The sequence below is a fragment of the Prionailurus viverrinus genome, chromosome D3, assembly GCF_022837055.1.
Source record: "Prionailurus viverrinus isolate Anna chromosome D3, UM_Priviv_1.0, whole genome shotgun sequence".
NCBI lineage: Eukaryota > Metazoa > Chordata > Mammalia > Carnivora > Felidae > Prionailurus > Prionailurus viverrinus.
This window is the reverse complement of record NC_062572.1, coordinates 20,057,763-20,075,207: the sequence shown is the minus strand read 5'-3', so window position 1 is coordinate 20,075,207 and position 17,445 is coordinate 20,057,763.

Here is a 17,445-nt window from a genome sequence, read left to right as displayed (position 1 = left end):
TATAGCATGACAACTCTCCTCATGGGGCTAAGGACAGAGACTAAACAGTGATCATGCCACCTTCTAGAAGAACCAGCCAAAGGCAGGGATTCAGGAGCTCAGGACCCTATAGAAGGATCTAAGTGTTGGGGGGAAACGTGAGTCTCCTCTCAACACTTTCCATTCCTGACCCCAAACCTCCACTGTTTCCTGTGTGGACGATGTAGTGATACATCCAGGACCTTCCCCATGAGTCCCAACTCTGCAAAGGGCTGGCTCCCAGCTCCATCACCTCTGTGCTGAAACAACCCTGCTCACCCCTTCCACAATGACATCCTGACACAGACTGAGGAAAGCACACAGCACCTTCCTAAGCATGGTGTTAGCTGAATTCTGATGCCATACCTAAAGAGGGTCTCTCCACCCCTCCCCATGACTGAGAATGGATGGAATCTGAACCCTCCATGGAACTGAAAATCCAGGTCACCAGCGATTATCCCCATCACCCACCCATCTGCCCAGCCAGCACCCGCAACAAGGAGACTGGGCTTTGGGTCTCCTGGGCAGCTACAGGTTGGCCTGGGTCAGGGGTGGAGGGACTGACAGAGGGTTTGTGTTCCAGGCTGTGTCACGGTGTCCTATTTTCAGTAGAGGGACCCGTCTGACTGTCCTTGGTGAGTTTTCCCCCCTTTTCCTCCTCTTTCAGATCCAGTGTACAATTTCAGGCTATTATGCTTTCTACTGTGACCTGGGCTTAGGCTGAAGGTCTGGGGGGTCTGTAAGTTTTGCCTCTTTTATCTGCCCCTCATAGCCTCCACCAGTCCTTACTTGTCAGTTGTCTGGTCAGAGCTACAGGGGACCATCCCTGTAAACTGTTCCTGATCTAGACCTGAAGTCAGACCTCACTGTGGCTCCAGCTCTCTCCTCATGGGAACCTTGTCCTCTGGACTTGGGGATGGTCGCCTCCCCATTCAGGGTATCTGGGCTCAAAGAGTCCGAGAATTGAGGGATGAAGTGCATGTGACTGGGGTTTGGGCTGCCAGAGGGGCCATGGGATGTGGATTTTGGGGATGGCTCAGGCACTGGGTTTCATCCTTAGGGTGTCCCAGGCAGAGGACTTCCTGAATCACAGTGAGGAGAGCCTTGGTCTGGGTACTAGGAGACACGGAGGAGGAAGTGGGACAAGGGGGTCAAGGATTAAGGGAGAACGGCAGGGGAAAAGGGGTCCTGGTGCTGGGACCTTCCACCTCCATAGGCACAGACAGGACACCAGAAACAGGACAGGTCTCAGGACCGTATCCTTCAGTCAAGACACTCAGGCAGCACAGGTACATCCCTTCATGGCCCACCACAGCAGGAAAGAGCCATGAGCAGATATATGGGGCCAGAGTCCCCTGATACGGACAGGTGATAGGAACACTGACTGCCAGGCTTCCAAGACATGGCAGTCAGAGTCCCCAGCATCAATTCACAGAACAGGGAGATCCCTCAGAACTGAAAATTCACCTTACCTACAAACCCTCCATCTACAGGACTCCCCGGAATCCAACTCCAGGGACTCCCACTTCTTACCCACTCAGCATCCCCAGGGAGGGTCCCTGTTGGGAGGCTGCAGTGATGGTGTGAGGGGCTCTGGGGGCAGGAAACCTACTTTTCAAATGGGAACACAGCCCTGCAACCAGGAAGACTGGCCATACAGTAACCGGGTAAGTGACTTGGCATTATGGCAGTGACACCAACATCCAAGGGCAGACAGATTCACAAGGGAAAGCAGGTCTCAGTGCCAGTGCCACCAAGTCCCAGGGGAGGACTGTGTGGATTAGGAGGACATGTGACCTGGAGAGAGTCTGAGGCCATGGAGGGACCCAGACACTACTGAAGGTGGCAGTCAGATTCATTCCAACAGAAGGTGAGTGACCCTACCCATGGCTGACCTGAACTCAGCCAGCTGGGGCACTTGAGCCATGGACATGACAGAGCTCTTCCCCACATCAGGACTGAGATAGGAGCTTCAGCCATGGACACCTGATCTCTGACTTACTACCACTCCCCCGCCCCACAGGTTAGCCCAAGTCGGTCCCCTCAGTCAAACTCTTCCCACCCTCCTCTGAAGAGCTCAGTGCCAACAAGGCCACCCTGGTGTGCCTCATCAATGACTTCTACCCCATTGGCTTGATGGTGGCCTGGAAGGCAGACGGCAACCCTGTCACCCAGGGTGTGGAGACCACCAAGCCCTCCAAACAGAGCAACAACAAGTACGCGGCCAGCAGTTACCTGAGCCTGTCACCTGACCAGTGGAAATCTAGAAGCAGCTACACCTGCCAGGTCACGCATGAGGGGAGCACCTGGAGAAGAGAGTGGTCCCTGCAGAGTGCTCTTAGGTCACAAGACCCCCACCCACCCAATGAGGCCTAGAGCCACAGGACCTCCAGGAGGGACTTCCCTGAGACCAGGATCATCCCAGCCTTTCTGCCAGCACACAATCAATGCTCAATAAGTTGCTTTATTCAGTCATAAATTTGCTCTCTGGTTATTTGGGTTTAACATTTTTTGTCCTGAATCAACCATCTTTGGGACCATCATTGTTTTGGGTTTGTTGGAGAGGAACCCGCAGAAGTCATCCTCATTTTTATTTTGAGGAGTAGTTTTACTCTCAGCCAGAATTTCCAGAGAATATTGCAGAAGAGGATATACAAACAGCAGAATCCAGATAGACCATCCTCTGCCATATCTCTATGCTTACTTTTCTTGCATGGACCACATCAGCCATCAGCAACACAGAAGTCCACTGCTCTTGGCTCCCCATGGACTCTTATATAATGTTTGAGCTCCTCTCTGGACCTGGGTCCTCACTGTCTGGTATTAGTCCCCCTCCTGAGATGTCCCACTCTCCTTCCATGAATGCCCTCACTTGATGCCATGTTTTCTTGGTTTCCTACCTCATACAGACACTCCACATCGTCACAGACTAGAACATTCTCCCTTTCTTATCAGCCCCCCCCTTTCCTGCCTCCCCAGGGACACTGTCCTGTGTCCCTCCCACAGACATCTCTGTCATACTTACTACAGAACCCTCAATTCTTGGATCCTGGCCACTCAAACCCACACTTACACTGGGGGCCCCAGCTGTATTCAAGGCCCTGGGAGACAGGGACCCCTTAGAGTCCATCCACTGCTGACGCCATCACAAGCACTAAACCAAAATGTCCCTGGGTGGTCACTGAGGCCATGAGTTCAATGTCTAGATTACATTCTGGATTGTACCTTGGGCATATTTGAACTGTGAACTGACTCACCTTCTTAGGCATTGTGAATGGGCCCTGAGAACCAGGAAGTCTGTTGTGCTAGGAGCTAGCTCAGGATGGCAGGTCTAGGCTCCTTGTCACACAGACAGACTAGACATGCACACACACGCAATAAACTTGCACGAACACACCATGACACAGGAACGCCTGCTATTGCACACATGGCCATGTTGGGCATGTACCTAGGACATGTGGTGGCATCCAGAACCCTCCACGGGCCTCAGCTCTGCAGAAGGCACAGGCCCCGTGATGTCTGTGTTGGAAACTGAGCTGTCCGATCTCCCAGATAGCATTCCCCAAGCAAGCTGAGCCATACACAGAGCTCCTGCCAGGAGCTACCTAAGTTATGATATGTCACTCAGGCATTCCCTCCTACCCCTCCATGGTGGGGGCTGGAGGGAAGCTCACCCCATGAGGAAGGGAAGGTGCATTGGGGAGGGGGGCCCTGTCTCAAGCTCCCATGGGCCAGCCCAACCCCCACAAAGAGGAGGCTGGACTCTGAGCCTCCCAAGCAGCTGCAGATGGGCCTGGGTTTGGTGGGGAGAGGGTATGGTGCCAGGGTGACAGAGGGTTTGTGTTCAAGGCTGTATCACTGTGCTATGTGTTCAATGGAGGGATCCAGGTGACGATACTAGGTGAGTCTCCCCCATTCTCTCTCTTTGGGGACCAGAGTCAAATTTGAGAGCATTTTTCTTTCCTTTCTGTCCTGAGTGTGGCCTGAGGTCTGAATCACTCTGGCATTCTGGAACCTTCACCTTTTTGTCTGGCCATCCCACCCCCTGTAGCCTATTCCTGCTCTGAAACACCTGGTGGGGACAGAATGGGCCAGTTCCAGTGACCTCTTCCTACCTTTCCTCACTATGACTCAGAGCTCTCTCTCCAGTTAACCATCTCCTCCAGCCACTAGGGTAGAAGGAGTCCTCATTTTTCTATATGGGATATTTTCATTCTTATCCAGAATAGCCCAGAGAATGTTTCAGAATAGAAGACAGGCCAGCAGGACAAGATAACCCACCTTCTGGACCTTCCCTATATTTACCATTCTTGTACTGACCATGTCCACCCCCAGTGGTCTTGGGGCCCCACTGCCTATGGTTCCCCAGGGCCTCCTTGTTGATGTCTAAGCTCCTCCCTGGAATCCTGGGGTCTCACTGTCTGGGACTGTGAGGTAAGAAGCTCCTCCTTGGAAGGGAGGAGAACCTGAAAAACAGAAACCCTGTTGAATACAGATAGACCAAGCCAGACAGACAGAAGCCCTATATGAAGATACTAGGGATATTTACCTGGGGGGAGATCTCAGACAGCCCGATGCTGTAGGACAGATGGATTTCCCAAGGAGATACAAGGTCTCAAGGCTGATGCCAGCCAGGACCAGAGGAGCTCAGGGGTGGGATGGTGAGTTACGAGGATGGGTTAACCTGCAGAGAGACTAAGACGAAAGACAGGGTGCCAGAGCTTCCCTGATTCAGGCACTGGGATTCCCCTGACAAACATGAGGGGTCTTTCCAGGCCCCATGCCCATCATCCCCAGCCCTGCTCCCTACACTGAATCAGCTCTCAATACAATGTCCTTTCGTCAATCAGAAACCATTGCTCTCTGTTCATTCTTTTTTGGTCTCATATTTAATTTGCAACCTTCCAGGATCCTCAAGGGAGGTACGTGCAATCCTTGGCACCCAGTGGGAAAGCAACCTGAGGGGAAACAAAAACACTCACGGTCTTCCTGGGGACATCTCCCAGGAAACTAGTCAGGACATGAGGAGTCTGGTCACCTAAAGGAGTGTGGTCACTAGAACCTCAGTACCTCTGTCCCCTCCTTCCCCCATTCCTCCTCTAGCACACAGCTATGACCACTCCCTGCTACCTCCCTGGTCGGAGTTGGCCAGGGCTGCTGACTTCCAGATAAGCCCTCCCTCCCTGACTTTGTGGGGACCCTCTATACCCCCAGTATCCTCTCTTTCCTTTGGCCTGGACCCCCTCTGCTCCTGGTCCTCACCTCCTGTATGCCCTCCTCCCCCTCTGCCCAGCTCAGCTCCCACCCACTTTGACCCACTCCATGTCACTCCCTCAGGCTGGAGCACCCATAGAGTTCAGGACATTCCAGTAATTTGGCTCCACAGGCTCTTAAATCTGGGGACCACTCTGATTTCTCACGCGATGGCAGGTTCAGAGATATAAGAGGAATAGGAGGAAGCCAGGAAGGAAACTGTCCCATAAAAGGCCTGCCCCGAGGTTCAGGTACTTCCCAAAATGAGCTCTGAGCTCCCCAGGAATCAATGCAAGGAGGGAAATAAGTGCCTCCTAATTTCTCTGAGCATAAACACAGCCTTTGCTGGTGGGAAACTGGTGTCTCAGTGCTGTCTCAGGCATCTTGTACCATAATAAAAAGTGGGGACGTGTTTTACCCGAGGCCTCCCCATTGATGGGAATCAGGCTCTGACATACAGATAACTACCTGGAAGTCTCAGGATATGGCAATGACCATGAGGAGGCTATAGCTGCTTCTGCATAGGGAGTCCTCTGTCTCCTTTACTATCAGGTCACCATCACCAGGTGGTGTGGGGGTGCTTACATGGTTTCAGTTCCCTGATTTGCCCCAGTGTGGCTCAGCCAGGCAAGCTCCTGCCCCTGGATCCAGAATGGACCCTTGGCACAAAGTCACAGCTCCCTGCATCCACTGCATCTCTAAGCCCACTCCTACTCCGCCTGGATAGCCCCTTGGGTATTCCAGGACCTATGAGCCACTCCCCCACTCATGACCCAACTCTGCCAAAGAAAGATGGGGTACTATCTCAGGTGTGTGGCTCAGAAAGTCACCTGCCATCTTCTGGGGAGGGGGATGGAGCATCATTTATTCAGAACTATCTCCATTCAATCCTGGATGTTATTGGGAAAACCAGCATCCATCCAGGGACTTTCTTGGTGGCACTGGGGGCTTTGGGGGTCTGGGGTTCTGGCTGCTTTCTGACAATGAGGGGTGGTGAAAGGACCAAGGACCCTCAGCCCTTCCTGCTGGATCCCTGGGCTCCCACTCCTCCCCTGCACTATGAGGGGCTAGAGGGGGATGGGCCAGGCATGTCATTGTGGGCAGGGGCCACACTAAGTGTCCTGGGGAAATCTGTCCCTTGGCTCCTTGAGTTCATTTCCTATGGCTGCTGTCACAAATCATTACAAACTGAGTGCCTGAAAACAACACACACTTATTCTCTTATAGGTCTGAAGGTCAGAAGTCTGAAATGGGTCCCGAAGGCAGAAATCCAGGTGTCACAGGGCCACCCCTTCTGGGGACTCCAGACTCCTCTGGGTCCCTGTCTGCATTCCTGGACTTTCGACCCCTCCTTCCCTCCTGTCAAGGCTTCAGTGGCATCTTCAAGTCTCTGTCCCTTGTTCTCTGACCTCTGCTTCCCCTGCCACATCTCCTCTCTCTCTGAGCCTCCCACCTCCCTCTTCCCTTGGGAAGACCCTACCTGGGGCCACTCACATAATTCAGAATCATCTCCCCACCTCAAGGTCCTTAATTCTATCACATCTGCAAAATCCCTGATACCAGGTAAAGGAACGGGTTCTGGGGGTTAGGACATGGACACCTTTGGGGGACTTATTCAGCTTGTTACAGCAAATACTTGGCACACAGGAAGAGACAAGGCACACACACTCAAGGAATCAGAAAAGACTGTTTATTGTGCACCAGTGCCTGCCCAGCAGAGTCACCTCCAAAGGCTGAGCCCCGAACCTTGGTATCAGCCTCCTTTTATGGCTGGGATGGTAGGGGGTTGAGAGACAAAAGAAAAAGGGGAGGGAGCACTTATCAGTGGTGCTATCTGACAGTTGGTGAACACAGGAGGCAAACAAGATTACAGAAGCCAAAAGTATGCAAGGGGAATAATCCAGCCTTGGGCATCTGGCTGGCCCCTTTTATCTTGTTTTTATTAGCTTTTCTTTTCAAGCTGACCACAACACTATTGCTCAGTTTTCTAGGGGTGTGGGAGCTTTCTTCCATGTTCCTCTCCCTCTCTGCATCCTGCCCAGTCTGGGCCACTCCTAGGGCCTCCTTGGCCCAGGCTCACCCCGCACCGCACCCACCCCACCCCACCCGCCTCTTTCAGTCCCTTCTCCTCCTAGGGTCACAGGAAAAGGACTTTGATTTTAGCTATGGCTTTGGGGCATTTCTTCCAGCTGGTCCCCAGCTAAATGCTCTCTAGGCCTTACTTGTCAGTCATCAAACTGCCCTTGGAAGAAGATCCTATTATGATCCTTGTCCTATGGATGGAGACACCAGAGCCCAGAGACCCTGAGTGACCTGCCCAAGGTCACAACAAGAACTGAACCTGGACACCCCAACACCATCTACTCCAGATCTCAGCTGACCCCGGGTCCCAGGCCACCCTCAGCACCCTGCCCACCCAAGCCAGGCCCTCCAGATTTGTTCAGCTTTATCCCTGGAGAGCTCTGAGTCCCCCTGGACTCACCTCCCTGCCCTAGGACCCACGGCCTAAGAGGACAGAGTTGTAGGGACCAATGAGGGACTGAGGGGGACAGGGCCTCAGGTTGGAGTATCTGCATTCCTCATGCTTCTTCACCTTCCTCTGGGTCAAAAATCAGGGTCAGGGAATGCAGGGGAGGGGCCAAAAGAAGGTCCCCTCCTCCTGGAGACCCCGCCTCAGTCTCAGTCCTGAGAGGTGAAGGTCACAGCAGGGCTCATCCTTGGCTGCCACACCACCAGGAGACTCAGTCCCTGGCAGATGGCTTCTCCAGCCTGATCCCCCGACTCCCTTGTACTAGCTGCTCCCCCTCAGGATCCAGGGATTCTCGGTAACACCTTCAGAGTCAGGGGGGATGATCTCCTCATGGAAAAGCACACAAAACTCTCTGAATGGGGGTCCAGGGAAAGGGGGTCTAGTGCCAAGCACAGCCACTGCTTCAGGGCTGGCTGTTGAATGGAGCCATTGACTCAAGTGGAATTCTCCAGATGGCACACACCCTGACAGGTGAGGACAGCAGGCTGCTTTCCCATTCTGTTCTTGGCTCCCCCCACCTCAGTCCACTTTCACCTCTGCCCTTTCCTGCTGAGGACCTTCCGGCACTCCCATTTCCTCTAGGATTACATCTGCTGCCCTGAGATGTCACCAAACCTCCAGGGGAAGGTGCAGAAGGGCATTCAGCAGAGGGGACCTGACTTCTGGAACCTTCAGGCCCCAGGATGGACAGACACCCTGTGAGGAAGTGCGGCATGGCAGGGCTGGAGGGTGACTGGCCTCTGGGACCCAACTCCCAAAAACTCTCCCACCCAAGTCCCCTCAATGAAATCTCAGTGACACCCATTTCCCTGCCATCACTGTAAATGCAAGCCACTCCAGTCCCCTTCCCCTGGCTCTGACTGGTCTGGCTGCAGCCAGCAGTCAGGGCGGCCTCAGGGCCCCCACTCCATCTCTATCAGAGAGCAGCTTCTCAGGCCCAGCACCAGCTTTCAGGCCTCAACATCTCAAATGTGAGGAGCCACCATCCCTCCCAAGATGGCCATGACAGGACCACAGACATGATCCCAGGTGGAAGAAGTGACCCAGAAGTAATGAAATGCCTGGCCTCGGGGATGGCCCATCTGTAACCTGACAAACTCTTGAGGATTCTATTTCCCAGTAAGAAAATAATGGGGCATCAGTGTGTGAACCCATCCTCTAACAGACTGTGTGGGAAACCCCCCGTAAAGCTGGGTCACTGGGCAGTCCGTCAGGGCCTCTGACCTCCCTTGGTTATTAGGCATCCCCGGTGACTTCCAAGGCACTCAGTCACTCCAGAGTAGACCATCTGGTGCCCCAGGATACCCCTCCAGGCACCCCTTCACCTTTGCACACTCTGACCCTCCAGGATGGCACATCCAGGCCAATCTACCTTCCAGTCACCTTCTCCTGTCCCTCTGGCAGTAAACCCACTCTTTCTCCCACCCCAGAACTCATCTCGGATGCCACCTTCTCTCCTGTTGCTACCTACCTCTCACCTGCCCCCTATAGCATGACTCTAAGGACTCTGGGGCTCCACGGCCCCTTTACCTTGTCTCAAACTAGCTGGTCTCTCTGTCACCCCACCTCTCCCCTACATTTGCCAGGGTATCATCGATGGCCCTCAAGTGCCCTAATCCAACTGTCTCCTCACAGTCTTCCCCTCTGCCGACCTCTAGGTGGACTTGAGAACCGCACACCATTCTCCCCATCTTGAACTCCTCAGGCCCCCAAGGTCCCTCTCCTGAGCCTTCTTCTCTATCCTCTATCCTTCTCCATCCACTTTGTTCTGGTATTGCCACTCAGGGTCACAGGGAGCTGGCCCCATCAGCCACTCTTTCTAAGTCATAAACTGGATCTAAAAAGGGCTTGTTGTTTGTTGTTGTTGTTGTTTTTAAATTTTTGTTTTTTCAAAGTTTATTTATTTTTGGGACAGAGAGAGACAGAGCATGAACGGGGGAGGGGCAGAGAGAGAGGGAGACACAGAATCAGAAACAGGCTCCAGGCTCTGAGCCATTAGCCCAGAGCCTGACGCAGGGCTCGAACTCACGGACCGTGAGATCGTGACCTGGCTGAAGTCGGACGCTTAACCAACTGCGCCACCCAGGCGCCCCTGTTGTTGTTGTTTTTAATGGGCCCTATCTCCCAGCCTGGCCCTGGGCTCCACAACTCAACCAGGCTGCTGACCTCACTTTGGATGGTGGTGCCCTGCCCCAAAAGAGCCCAACAACCTGAGTCAGCTTGATGGGAGGCGGGGGGGGGGGGGAGGGGGGGGCTGAGGTGGGGGCCACACCTCCCTCCATTCCACAGAGGCTTGAATGACTGCTGGGTCAACATCACTGGGCCCCTCCAGGACTGCTGCCCAGCAGTGGGATTGTCCCCTGTTCTGCCACAGTTGTTTTCTCATGGGCCATATGGACAGTGTCCCCTCGCTGAGCACTGCTTCTGATGTCTGACATGCTCTACCTGTGTGATTCCCAGATCCCCACCCCCCTCAACACACACAGGCAGGTGCTAATACCCCTACACACACACACACACACACACACACACACACACACACACACACACTTAGGGATGAAGAGACAGAGGTTCCCAGAACTGGTCAAGGCCACACAGAGGATAGACACCCAGGCTTCCTGACCCAAGTCACCGCACCTCCCCCCATGCCAGACAGGAAGCTGTGCCTGCCTGGTTCCTGCTGGTGTTCAGGGATCCCCAACCTGAGGCCACTGTCCCATAGGAGGAGGCTGTGCCTGTGTCAGACCAGGAAAAGGTGCTGAGCACATAGAACCCCACAACCTCCAGAAATCAGGGGCATCCTTAAGGGTCTTTAGAACCTGAGTTCTTCGTTCTATATTGATTTAGTGTGGGTAGGATGCAGGCAGGAGGGGAGTCAAGGGAGGACTCTGAATCCACAAAGCAAAGCAGGCGTGGGTGCTGTATATCTATTTTACAAAGAACTGAGGCTCTGATGGTGTGAGGAGGGGCACTGCTAGGGCCACATGGTGAGTTGCTGTTGACCTGCTCCCCAGGATCTTTCCACAGCAGCTCATCCCAACACATGTCATTCATTCATTCACACATTCATTCATTCAACAAACCCTCAGTGAGCACTGCTGTGGGCCAGAGCTGGGTGCAAGGGACAAAGACCACCTACCCCAGAAGAGCTCATGTGCTACAAGGAGACAACTGTGGAGACTACTGCTGACCCCCACCCTCATCCTTTTTTATTTTTTTATGGCTATAAATATTTTATTTTTTTTATTTATTTTTTTAAATATGAAATTTATTGTCAAATTGGTTTCCATACAACACCCAGTGCTCATCCCAACAGGTGCCCTCCTCAATGCCCATCACCCACCCTCCCCTCCCTCCCACCCCCCATCAACCCTCAGTTTGTTCTCAGTTTTTAAGAGTCTCTTATATTTTGGCTCCCTCCCTCTGTAACCTTTTTTTTTTCTTCCCCTCCCTCATGGTCTTCTGTTAAGTTTCTCAGGATCCACATAAGAGTGAAAACATATGGTATCTGTCTTTCTCTGTATGACTTATTTCACTTAGCATAACACTCTCCAGTTCCATCCACGTTGCCACAAAAGGCCATATTTCATTCTTTCTCATTGCCACATAGTATTCCATTGTGTATATAAACCACAATTTCGTTCATCAATTGATGGACATTTAGGCTCTTTCCATAATTTGGCTATTGTTGAAAGTGCTACTATAAACAATGGGGTACAAGTGCCCCTATGCATCAGCACTCCTGTATCCCTTGCCCACCCTCATCCTTGAGTTCCCCAGATCAGCTCCCAGCCAAGGGAGCATCTGATGCAACAGATTTTGCTCACTTAAAACTGAACCAACAGAAACATCAGCAGGATGCCTCCACCTGCCATCACGGTCCCTCATGGACCCTTAGAGCTGTCATAGTCCATTTCCCTGAAGGTCACTGACCAGGCGGGTCACACTGGGGCTGCCCTGCCCGGTTCAGAGCAGGGTCATCCCTCCCTTGAAGAAGTGACTGCCCCAGGACACCAAGCAAGCAGGTCCACACAGGATGAACGCCTCACAAAATAGAGAAGAGTAGCAGGTCGGGGGAGGGGAGCTTGGCCTGCCCCTGTCCTGTGACCTTGGGCAGCCCTCTCCCTTCTGGGCCTCCTGCCTGCTGGAGGCCTGGGCTCAAGGAGAGGACTGAGTCAGATAGGGTAAGGAGGCTGTGGCTTCCTCCTCAGACCAAAAGCCAGAGCCCAGAATAGCCTCAGGCAGGGCAGGGCAGAGGAACACTGGGGGGAGGGGAAGAGAGGTTGCTGCTCAGGACCCTGGGGGAGAGGAGAAGTAGGTGATAGCTTAGGGCCCTGTGGGGAGGGAAGGGAGGTGTCAGCTCTGGGCCCTGGGGGAGGGGAGGGAGGTGTCAGCTCTGGGCCCTGGGGGAGGGGAGGGAGGTGTCAGCTCTGGGCCCTGGGGGGAAGGGAGGGAGGTGTCTTCTCTGGGCCCTGGGGAAGCCCAGGACTCCTAAGGAGCTGAGCTGCAAGACACTCCCATCTGCCCACCCCCCTGTGAGGCCTGCACAGGCATGGAGGCAGTGCTGCTCAGCCAAGCCTACACAGGGGACACCCTCATCCTTCACCCCCACAGTATTCACTGAGCCTGGCAGCACTGAGAATGGGGTCTGTCCCCAGCCTGTGTCTTCTGGGGATATGGACACCAAGAACACCCACACCCCAGCACAAAGATCCAAACCCAGGTTTCCAGCCACCTGGAAAATACAGTTTCCAGGGGTGTCGAACAGTCACCTGCCCACTGTAATGCCCACTGTAATGGCTTAGTGACACATGAGACAGCACAATGACAATCCACATCTCAGAGTGGACTCTCCTTCACCCTCCCTCCCTCCCTACATATCAGCCTCTTCTCTGAGGTCTCTGTGGCCTCAGCAAAGGTTCCACATCTTCCTGTATGATCACACATCTAACCTCTTCCATGTGGCTCCTGAACAGGATGTGTGGGAGGACAGGGGCCAGGGGGCAGGTGTCCCCGGCTGCACACATAGGGAGCATCTGAAACTAGCATCCACAGAGCTGGCCAGGTCTTTCCCGAACATTGTAGTGCAAAGTACCCAGAGGCACCTTGCACAGGACACCTTTGTGAGGACTTTCTAGGGTGATCTGGGGGAACCTCTGCTCCTATTCAGATACCTTGAGAAACTGCAGATGGCCTCAGCTGCCACAGAGGGTACTGGGGTTGGGGCAGGGCCAGTTTTTCTAAAAAGCCAGTCGATCACTTGGGACCACAACAAACCTAATTCTATTTGGGCAGGAACCCCGCAAGTGACAGTCACCCCCAAAACAGAACACCTGGGTCTAGAAGGGAGTGTTGGAGGGGGGGCCTGTGTCCTGGATATTACCGATTCAGGTCTGTATCCTGGTGTAGTTATTAATAGTCCTCCTTCCACTCCCAGAAATGTCTCCATTTAGATGATAAATTTGGTTTTTTAAGTTGTTTGTTTGTTTTTTTTTGAGAGAGAGAAAGAGAGAGAATGAGCAGGGGAGGGGCAGAGAGAGAGAGAGAGAGAGAGAGAGAGAATCCCAAGCAGGCTCTGCACTGTCAGGGTAGAGCCTGACACAGGGCTCAAACTCACAAACTGTGAATTCATGACCTGAGCTGAAATCAAGAGTCAGACGCTTAACTGACTGAGCCACCCAGACGCCCCTAGATGATAAGTTTTGTGAGCTCCTGTTTGCTGAATGAATGATGCTCTTTATAATGAGTTATAATTGGGGGGCAGGTGGCAGAAAGCCAACCATGAGGCCCTGCAGTCAGCTGTACCAGACATCATGCAGCACCATCAAGTGCTCAATGGGTCAGGCCTTGACAGAGGCACCACCATGGGACATGCAGCTGCCAGGATGGCCTCACCAGGGGCCATACCTGGGGGTCACCATGAGGTTCCTGGTCTCTGTGGGCCCCTCCCAGAGCCCTTGGGTGTGAGTTCACACCAGCCTAGCCCATGAGAGACCACGGTGTGACCCTGACTTTATTTCCCACCCAATGATACTATAGCATGTATGGGGACAAACAAGGGACAGGTCCTCTGGCAGCCCTTGTCTCCAGGAATCCAGTCGGTATCAGGGAGAATGTCTTGGGGAAACCAGGACAGAGACCAGGGCAGGACTGAGTGACTTTTGTGGACAGCATCACAGAGCTAGGGTCATCAGAAGCCCCTGTGTCCACTCTGGGGACAGAGTAGCTGATGGTCAGCATGACCTACCAGGGCATCCCTTTGTGGTCACACCCTCTTCCTGTGGCCATATCAACACCCTTGACTCGGCCCCAGGTCCCTCCTGCTCTTCAGTGTCCAGATCAGAGACATTTCATGTTAGGGCCAACAGCCACCAAGTGTCCACTAAGCATACGCTATGCCCAGTGCTTTGCTGATCCAGAGCCTAGACCTACCATGCACCCTCACTGGGTCAGGCAGTTCCTGCCCACCCAGTGCCCAGCCTTCATGGGGAGGTGTTGGGGTCTCCTGACCACCCCAGGGAGGAGAAAGGAAACTGGCCAGACCCAGCCTGGCTGCCAGCAGAGGACAAAAAGGCTGCCATGGGCCAGGCAGCCAAGAGCGGCTCTGTGAGGGAAGGGATGCTGGGTCCAGGTTTGCAGGGCAGAGCAGGCTGGAGAAGGTGGGACTCCAGAGCAGCCAGGGGAACCCCATTCTCAGCTGTCCCTAGTCAGACAGGAGCTCCAACTCAGTTCCAGTGTGGACCAAGGCACAGCATGGATGAGGCCTCTGACCCAGAACAAAGTCACCTGGTCAGCATGTCTTCCCTAGATGCCTATTATGTGCAGAAACCACAGTGGGGACAAGGCAGGCACAGTCTTACTTGCAGCACTCACATTTGAGGGAGACAGAAACAAGCCTAACAGATAAGTGAATGGTGTCATACAGGAGACAGAGTTTGTGCCATGGAGAAAATAAAGTAGGGTGAAGGAGCCAGGCAGCATCTGGCCAGGGTCTCACACCCAAGCAGCTAGAGGAGGCCAGGGGGCCAGGAGGAGTCCTGACTCAGAGCCAGGTCCCTGTAGCTGTAATTGGCTGCTTGGGGCCTCAGTTTCCCCTCCGTACAGCCTGGTTGATAGTAATGGAACCTCACCCCCTGGAGGGAAGGGAGGGCCAATCAGATGGAAAAGTGGATGTTTTGCTTGTCTCCGTGGTTTATTGTTGTTCCCATTATCATGGGGCTGTTCCAACCCCAGCCAGCACCTCAGGGGCCTGGCACCTTCACCCCCATGCAGCTGGCCTGGTGAAACCAAGAATCCCTGATGCCCAAAATAGCTGGGGAAACCCAAACTGGCCCCAACCCCTGCCGGAGTAGCAGGTGCCTCCTCCCCAGAGTAGGGAGGGGGTCCAGCTGCAGAAGATTCCACAAGCCCAGCTGGAGAAGGGGCCTGCATCCCATCATCAAGGCCCCCCAAGCCCCTGTGCCCAGGCCTGAGCTGGGCAGGGTTTGAGATCACAGTCAACATTCAGGAGCAGTATTCTGTTCTATGTCAATTCTGCCCCCTCCTTGGGATGCCCCATGAACCTTCCTAAGTGCCACAGATGGATGTGCCACTGGATGTGAGACACAGCCAGACTCTTGTTGCTCAGAGGAGCCCTGAGTGGTCATGGTAGCCGGGGCTAGACATGAGACACTTGGTCACGCCTGACCTGCTGCTCCCAGACCTAGAACTCTGGGGATTGGGCCGAGTAGAGGGAAGGGGGGAGAAATGTAGACCCTCACAGTCACTACTCTGGGAGCCCAGGGTCTGGGTAGCCTAGAAGCACAGCTGTCCCTCAAGAGGCCTCATGGGGTCCTTCCCCAGTGGTCAGGACCTCAGATGGGTCAGTCACTTATATCTCTGTCCATACATCCATCTGTTTGTCTGTCCATCCATTCATCATCTATCTACCCATTCATCCATGAAGCCTCCCTGAGGCTTTCTGGGGGCCTGGTCTGTGAGGGGCTGTCAACTGCCCATGTCCCAGGAAAGGTGGGACTGGTCTAGCCAAGGTCAAAGTGAGACCTGGAAAGTACTTGCTTCACCTTTGGAAGAGGGGCTTCAGCTACCATTCACTGCCTAGTCTGACCATGTACTGGGTGCTAGGTCTAGACACTAAGGGCAAAGGTATGACAGGCCCCCTGCCCAGTGGGCAGCCAAACTCCCCAAGCTCCCCCCACCCCCCATTACAGACCTTCTTGATCTACCCTCCAGGTTGACTTCCCCTTTTCTCCTCTCCTCCCTGTCCTTCTCCAATCAGAGATATTCCCAGGACATTCCAAGACTCTGAGGTCTTGATAGGGATGGGGAATAGGAACCCAGAACCCCATCACATATGCCTGGATTCACCCCCAAAGATGGCAAATCTCTTCTACCAGCTCATTCTTGGGGGGTACCACCAGTAACTCCCCCAGCCCAGGGAAGCCAGGAGCCAGGCCTACTGGCATCTGCCAGAACACCACATCACCTGACACAGGAGATGTGAAGTACCCCGTGGGCAGGCCTAGGGTGAGTGCCCCTACTGATGAGCCTGGGAGAGTGTGGCCCTCACTCCAGACATGGGCAATCACCTCATCAACACTGTTCACTCACATCATCCCCCACCTGTCCACGACAGACCCATACATGCCTGGCCCAGGTAACGTCCTGGGGGTGAAGCTAAAATGATGGACACTCATCCCTGCCCAGCCCAGAGCTTCAGTACAGATGAGACCCTCCTCCCCAACAAACATTGGTGGAGAAGACAAGGAGTGGGGGATTCTGGGTGTCTTGCACAGTAGGAAAACGGGGTCTGGTGGCAGCAGCAACTTTGGCAACCCCAAAACAGGGCCTGGGAGGTAGACCCCCAGAGCTGGAAGGACAGAGGTAGGAGGACATCCTGGGGGGTCAGCATGAGCAAAGGCACAGAGTGGGACTGCAGCACCCCTCAGCTGGTGCTCTCAGGCTCCAATGAAACACCCTGACCCTCCACCTCAAAGATCCCAGACTCCAGTCTCCCATGCTGCCTGGCCCACCATCCTGCTCACCACCCAGAAAACCCTGGCATTCTGTGCCACATGATTGAGCCCTGACCTGGGAAGGAAAGAGAATCAGACATAGACAGTGAGCATCAGGCAGAGGAGAGGGGGCATCCAGAGGATGCTGGGAGGCAGGCCAGGGCAGGGCCAGAGAGGCATTCAGGATTTGTCCAGAGCCCTGAAGCCTAGCAGAAGCGTAGGGGTAGGGCCCTGAAGGCCTCAGCACTGACTAGATCTTCGATTCCAAAAGGCAACAAATCCCTGAGACCCTATTGAGTGGCCTGTTGTCCCTGTACCATTTACAAAACATGGTGACATGTGGTATTCAGCTGAGCCACTCAGGGATTCTGTGAGACTGACAGCCAGGATCATCATCCGATTTCACAGGTGGGAAAACTGAGGCTCAAAATGGTTAACATCACAGAGTGAGCCAGGGCCAGCTCCCACATGTCCCAACTCCCAGCCTCTCATCTGATGGGTGGAGAAACTGAGGCCAGCAGAGAACAGGGCCTGCCTGAGTTCACATAGGGGTGTTCTGTATGGAGAGCTGTCCTCTGCCAGGCACCAGATATGCTCACATGGGATAGCCTCCCTCTATCATTCTGCAGC